Source organism: Octopus bimaculoides, chromosome 1 (assembly GCF_001194135.2).
Source record: "Octopus bimaculoides isolate UCB-OBI-ISO-001 chromosome 1, ASM119413v2, whole genome shotgun sequence".
In the NCBI taxonomy this organism is placed as follows: domain Eukaryota; kingdom Metazoa; phylum Mollusca; class Cephalopoda; order Octopoda; family Octopodidae; genus Octopus; species Octopus bimaculoides.
Window position 1 is genome coordinate 146,433,256 of NC_068981.1, and position 8,085 is coordinate 146,441,340.

General features: G+C 35.3%; 1 long non-coding RNA gene across 1 annotated transcript; it reads right to left on the bottom strand.

Moving 5' to 3' along the window:
- Positions 1–1,772: 1,772 nt before the first annotated feature.
- Positions 1,773–7,510, bottom strand: LOC128249939 (uncharacterized). Its single transcript, XR_008266090.1, has 3 exons — positions 7,421–7,510; positions 3,345–3,480; positions 1,773–2,131 (listed from the first exon to the last, which is right to left on the bottom strand). It is a non-coding gene; the product is annotated as an uncharacterized LOC128249939 (long non-coding RNA).
- Positions 7,511–8,085: the final 575 nt, after the last annotated feature.

Sequence of the window (8,085 nt, forward strand, 5' to 3'; positions counted from 1 at the left end):
ATATATATATATATATGTATATATATATATATATATATACATATATATATATATACATATATATATATATATATATACATATATATATATATACATATATATATATATACATATATATGAGTGGCTGTGTGGTAAGAAGCTTGCTTCCCAACCACATGGTTCCAGGCTCAGTCCTACTGCGTGGCACTTTGAGCAAGTGTGTGTATCAGTAGTTGTTTTATTTACCAATTTGTATATCGGAACCAATATTTTTGGGACTTGCTCAGAATGTGTGGGGTTGTTCGTCTCTTAGAAGACCAAATGAAGTCGAAGCAATGTGTCTCACCATACACCGACGACATTCTGAGTAAGCTCTCTATTGTTTAACTCACAAATCTTTTTAAGCAGTTTCTCTAAAACAAAACATTACAACCAACGTCGTACAACATTTGGATATGTATTATGAATATTATACGCATTGTTATTTTCGTGAAAATCACCTTAAAAACTTAATGAAACATCGGATAATGTTGTCTTGGATAAATTATACCTGAAACAAAGGCGGAATGATCTCGGTTACATTTTCTTTGATCGTAGATCAGCTCAATCAGGGTTGACTTTAGGTTAAGCCACAACAACAGTAATAGCAGCTTCTTTCCTCATTGCTTTCTTCCAACTTTCGTTTTCTATATTTTCTTGCATGAACTGGCATAATAATTCGCTAAATTACACTGCCTCAGAGCCAAGTAATCAATAATTAAATCTGATTGATTTTGTTCCATTAACTCAACAAATAACAACTGTTCTCTTAATTATTTTGCGAACAACCAAGTGATGTTTTTAAAACAACAATAGTAATAGCGACAAGAACAACAGAAGAAATCACAGCAGCAGTAGCAGCAGCAACAACAACAACAACAATAATAAAAACGACATCAGCAGTATCAGCAATAACAACATCAAAAGTCAGTAACAATAACAGAAGTAATGTTCTTTTATTCTGCTAATATAACATCTAAAACTTTTAAATAAGACAAGATAATACATTTATGCATCATCATCATCATCATCATCATCGTCCTCATCATCAACATCATCACATTATTTTCATTATTATTGCTATTATTAAGGCGATGACCTGGCAGAATCGTCAATGTATCGGAAAAATTGCTTAGCTACATTTCGTCCGTCTTTACATTCTGAGTTCAAATTCCGCCGAGGTCGACTTTGCCTTTCACCCTTTCGAGGTCGATACGATAAGTACCAGTTGAGTATTGGTAACTGACTAGGCCCCCTCCCCTCGAATTTTTCAAGCCTCTACAGTAGAAAGGATCATCATCATCATCATTATAATCATCATCACCATGATCATCATTACTGTCATTATAATTACTCTTATTAAGGCTGTGGCCTAAAAGAATCGTTAGTGAGTTGGGCAAAATGCTTAGCGGCATTTCCTTCAGTTCTTTGTGCTGTGAGTTCAAATAACGCTGTGGTTACCCATGCCTTTCATTTTAATTTTTTCCAGGTTAATAAAATAAGAAGAAAAAAAACCAAAAACAATCAAGTTCTGGGATCGATGTAAATGACTAACTTTCTCTCCCATCACATTTACTGGCAGTGTGCCAAAATTTGAAACTTTCATTATTATCATCTACGTTCTAAGTTCGAATTCCGCCAAGGTCGACTTTACCTTCCATCCTTTTCGTGTCAATTAAATAATTACCATTGAACACTGAGGTCAGTGTAATCGACTGCTCCCTCCTACAAATTTCAGACCTTGTGCTTGTAGTAGAAAGGATCATTATTGTCGTCGTCGTCATCGTCATCATCAACCCTAGCATCATCGTTATCATCAGCTACAGTAACAGCATCGCTATCATTATTATCGTCAGCTCCTTCTTCCCTTCCTTCAGCTTCTCCTCTTACTACTTCTTATCATCATTATCATCATCATCATCATCATCATCATCATCAGCAGCAGCAGCAGCAGTTGTATCCTTATTTTATTTATTGCACTCATCAATTATAGTTGCAAAAGAATGTCGACGCTGTAGCCAGATTAATTCAAAGTAGCTGTGAATTAACGTTTAAACCCCTCTCTTCAAATGATCGTACAACATGATCAACTTTAAAGACAATATGGCGACTGCTAAAATAGAAAGCAAAACACTTAAATAAACAACAAGAATCAAATACTTTGTTTCATCATTAATATTTGTTCTACAGGAAAAAACCTGACGTTGCTACCCAAACGTAAGAAAGAAACGTATGGTGCTACAGAATTCCGGCGAGAATAGGTTCTGGGTAGGAAGATTTAGAAGGTTAGCTCGTGAGTGGCCTAGATTTTGAGATATAAGTCAACGAACTAAACATGGAAATTAGATGCAGTCAGGTGACTCGTTACAAAAGGCGGCCAAATTTACCCGAAATCACACTATACTGTTTTGATAATGGAGACATTTGATAACGCAGTAATTGATATAACCGAGAAAGAGACTGGCTGCTCGCAGGTAAAAAGTCTTTGTTGGTAATTCTACAGCATCAGGGTTGTCGTGAGCCGAATAACTGTTTCAAATTCACAGTAATCCCTCGACTATCACGGTGTCACGTTCCTAAACCCCTGCCATAGGTAAAAATCCGCCAAGTAGAAACAGTACTGTATATTTGTTTTATTATCTTTATAATTTGTATATATTTAGTATATTATAAATGCAAAACAACACCACGGAGGAAGGAGGAATCGACGTCAGCTTAAATAATAAACCGCGATAGGTGAAGCGCGATATGGCAAGGGATTACTGTATTCGCAAGACCACCAATTTGACTGGCACTTTATTTTATCGATCCCAATAGATGAAAGGCAAAGGTGACCTACTTGAGACTTGAACTCAGAACATAAAGAGCTGAAAAATACCACAAGGCATTTTGACCGACACTGTAATGACTGAACATAATAATAACAAACCGACATACTTAGTCCCGAGCCGCTAAGATTCATAATTAAATCGCGTAACCAAATCACTTCCTACCAGCTTTAAAAAATTGGCAGACGACCTTGAATAATATAGTTCCACATAGATGATGCCTGAAGAAAGGACAGGAATTTTTAGTGTCGAGTGTCGGAACGCTTTTCCACATAGGTCTGTTTGATCAACGCTGACCTTGATTCTAAACAAGAGCCAGCGTTTCAGAAGCAACAAAACAAGAAAAAATGCATTAATAGTATCAATTAACACAGCGACGAATTGCCAGAGTCAGTAGATCGTTGGATAATACAGTATGTGTTATTTGCTCCGAGTCTCACCAAACCGAAGACCAAAGTGGATCATAGACTTAATCTGTTGTCCGGTTAAATAGTATACCTTGGGTATCTTTATTGGAGACCGCTGTGATGCAAACATTCATCCCAGGTTGCTGGATTGAGGTCGCTTTCCTTTCACCCTTCCACCAGTTTTGGATACTCTGTAAAGAGTTATGGGTATTGTCTTCTTTTTCTGACTAAAAAAAAATCAGTTGTAAATAATTATAATGTTCAAATCCCTCCAAAACATACAGAAATAAAACCACACATATAAATATAGTAGCAATATCCAATAATCTCATTCACTTCACGGAGACGGCACAGTATGCCAATCGAGGCTAAGGTGTGTGCTCGGAAGCTCTAAATTCCCGGGAAAGTTCACTCGTACTATAAAGTTGCTACACTTTAAAGTCCCCATGGCACGCAGATGAACTGAAGCTCTGCACAGTTTGATGTTAATGTGAGAGTCAAGCAAGAGTACGAGATGACACCATTTTTCTCACTTTATCTGTAATCCAAGCTCAAAGAGTAATTTCACACCTAAGCTGAAGATGAATACAGGCAATTTTAAAGTATCACCCCCAAAGCTACGATAGGGCTATACATATCTTAAGGAAAGAAATTTATTTGCGAGTTGTTTTGCCTTTGTGTCCCATAATGCACGGAACATTCAGAGCTTGGTGGATGCTGGTGAAGGTGCAGCCACAAAAACGTTTTGTTTGAAAATTATCACCCGGAAGAGTGAGATTATTTATCATCGAAATTCTGGCACGAACCAAGTGACATTTCTTGAAACTATTATAATCGAAAAGAAATAACTGACAGAGGCAAACCATCTTATCTACCTGAGTACTACAATTAGTAACAGTACTGGGCTCAGTTAGAGCAAGAAGTGATAGAGGCAAACCATTTTATCTGAGCTGTATAATTAGTACAGATAGAAGGCTCAGTAATGAACTGCATTACAGGTTGAGCAAGATAAACTCTGCATTAAGAAGTTTGAGAGAGCAACTATGGAACAACAAGCAGGTATCGACATGTTTAACGATCCATAGTATTATCCACTATGTTTTAACGATCGATTGCATGGACAATGTATTGCATAATGAAAACAAACTACATTTATTTATTATAAAACACTTGAGATAGGTCATGGACATCACGTAAAAAGACAGGAATAGCTTCATCCAAGCAAAATCAAGCTCTCTGACATGGAAGACATAGTTGTGTAAAGGAACTTCGGTTGGCTTGAGAATGTCCAAATAGCAGGAAAAACAACTCTGCTGCCAAGTCAAAGTTGTCTAGTCTTGCAAGAGATTACAGGAAATCCGACTGGGTTACAAACGTCTTTATAAGCGTAACATGAGGAGATAGTTGTTTGAGCACAGCAGATAAGGACAGAAACCAGTGAAAAATATTGATTAACTTCTGATACGGTGACGCATGACATGCTGTATAGACAGTCATTGTTCGTGTCAGCAATAATGTGTGAACTTTTGACTCCCAAGATGAAAGACCATCGTTTTTTATTCCGTCAGCCACCACAGTTTTACTTCTCCAAGGTAATTTAACCCATGGTCAACACATCTATACATTGTATTTATACTTTATTCGGTTTTCCATTGTGGTATAAAACAATTTTGACACGCGATTTATTTTTAAATCGATAAGTTTTAAGACCTTTGCAGGTAAAACTAATGCTGTGTTTGCCACAAGAAATACTAAATAGCCAATAAAAGAATAAGTCATTAATAAAAGAAAATTATATATGATAATAGTTTTGATCAATATCTCCCGTTGAAGTAGCTAAATTAACAACTCTTTAACACTTACAAAATACTAAAAACTGAAATGTTCAACGTGGGAACTTGCTTCAAAGAAATTGCCATAAAATATACCTAAAGACATCGATATATTGACAGAAAACCAAACTAATGACATTAAGAGGAAAGACGTGAATTCCAATATAAGAAAGTGACAAGAATGTTTTATGAGAACAACTAAATTGTTTCAAATACGTCTATCAGAACGTCTTGAATGAAATTATTTGCAAAATAAACTGTAAGAGGACAGTCTTTTGTCCAATAATTGGAAGAGAGAGGTGAATGTCAGTAAATATTAAGAACGCTTCGTATATTTACTTTCATAAAATTCTGTTTCTTAAATAAAGATCTTCACTATATATGTACAGTATTTTCAAAATTCGTGCAAGACAAGTATGTTACAAAAGCCGAGGCTGATCGTTGCGTCCCTACCACGAATGTAGATAATAGAAAGTAAAAGAAATATTAGCTGAAGCGATGTTCGTCATTAGCATTAGGAGTAGGGAAACGATTTTGTAGAAAAACTGTTTACGGCGAGAAACGAACGTTGAATATTTTAGCATTATATGGCTTAATATTTTAAATGAATAATAATTATTGTCGATAATAGATGAAAAACACACTGGTCTATAAGCCTGACATATTTTTGTAAAACTCTTTGAGAAGCATGAGCAGAGATTATTATCAGGTGTTTTGCACATGTATTTTTAATAGGGTTAGGATTGAATTCGCCAGCTGTTATTCACACAGGTTTCTGTGACATAAGCATACAGATTATAGATCACTACATGCAAAATAAGTTGGGGAATTCAATTCTCACGAAGAATGTTTACTCGATGACTAGTTTATCTGCTTAAAATGCCTTGTTTTACAATAGGGAAACTAACAAACAAAGAAAAAAAGAGCAGGTGATGTTAACAATCTGAAATATTTTTCTATCAGTGTCTATAGGAATCATTGTAACAGGAGGCTGAAATATTTCATAGAATATAAGTTCCATATTACATATAGAGACAAGAAACACTTATTCGATATATCTTCCTGTACATTAGCAAATGATCATTAAGGGGAAAATATTTCGTGTTTGCCGTTGTGAAGACTTTATATGCTTCTATACAAAGGGACAGACTGCAGAGTTGACTTATGAAGTACATAACAACTGAAGCCATATAATAAGTTGGTGTCTATAAGGAAAGCTTAGTTCTAACCCTTAGAACAGTACTCTCTGCCAATCAGAAGAGAAATTGAAGGCTGTCCTCAGTTTCATTTAGAACTCTTTCCGGTTCTTTAATGAAGAGCTTTTACCTGAAGCACCAGATCTTGCTTCTCCTCACGACACCCAAACTTAATCATGTTTTACGAATTCATTATCGGCTTTTACTGTCGTAAATCATAATTTTTTTCTGCAAATATTAGTGTATTTTCTTTGCATTCAGATGTCTACCAAAAGTGGAAAATTAACTCCAAGCACAGCAGAAGATAATTTTCTCTTTACCAAGAAGACTATATTAGTAGCAAAGGTGTGCTATGTTTTTCATCCTAATAAGTAAACGATATTTCAATGACTGAGTTTCATTATTATTGCAAAATATATTCACATATATCGAGGAAATATTTTTTCCAGTAGCGGCTAACTTATTCCATACAGAAGTGCATGAATGGTGCAGTCAGTTGATAAACGCATAAATAAACAAACATACAAGTCTACTGTTAAATTTTCGTTGTACATTTTATTTGAGATGAGACTGAGTAAGTAAATATAAATTACCAGGCAAACATGTGAACTATTTACTGCTCCAAGTAATCAAATCTATTGTCTGAAAATTCTATTTTAGCGTAATTTTTAAGCCTAGATTCACTTTCAAGTTTCCAGTGAGTTATCCTTTTATTGTATGTAAGAAGGCTATAGTCATCGAGTTAGCTAAGTAATCAATATCATGAATGGTTGATCACAACAAAAAGTTCTCTACTTTCATTCGAATGTCGAGATAAAGCTATTTGCTATACATACATACATACATACATACATACATGCTTACATACATGCGTACATGCATATATCTTTTCAAGGTTAACCAGGAACTAGATGAATAACAATCTTCTTCCGCACGCAATCTGAAAATATTCAAGTCAGCTGCTTCTTAAGGAATTTTTAGCAACCTATGTTCTTGATAATTTCCAGTCGATTTGATGTGTTCGTGAGTTGGAATAGCTTTAAGTAGATCTATTTGAAATAGTTATTTACATTTTGTTGTGTATTTTTCGACGAAAGTTTTCTATTAGAAAATTAAAATTCATTAAATGCAATTCTTACCTTTATAGTAGCCTGCTAAATTCTAAATGTATCATTACTCAAACTAATAGCAAAGAAACAGGAAATCTACTTTTAATCCAGATTGTTGACAATGTAGACACGTATTTTAATTTTCTTCGATTTCTTGTCTCAGGAATCCACGTTGCCTTCTCAACTACTTTTATAACCTTTCCGTGAAGTAGAAGCAGTTTCATAGGCAGATATCTCCAACACAATTCAAACCCGAATTTTTCAGACATTCAGCTTTATGCAAATCCATCCAGTTAACCTGCATCTTCTGACTTCAATCGATTAGTTTCATTATTAGCAGCCTGTTTAGATTCAGTATTACCAGTATTTTAGTATTACAGCACTAGTTACATTCTGAGTTCAAATTCCGCCGAGGTCGACTATGCCTTTCATCCTTTTAGGATCGATAAAATAAATACCAGTTGAACAATGGGTCGATATTATCGACTTACTCCGCCCTCGAACTTTCTGGTCTTGTGCCATAATTTAAAACCAATATTACAACACTACTAAATAGTATTTTAATACTGAAGTAGAGTATCAGTGATCAGGTTGTTTGTACCTTCTCGAGCCATGCCTGGCTAATAAGGACCAGTTTCCCAGTTTCATTGGCGTATAGGGTTCCCCACCTGGACGGGACGTCGGTCTGTCGCAGG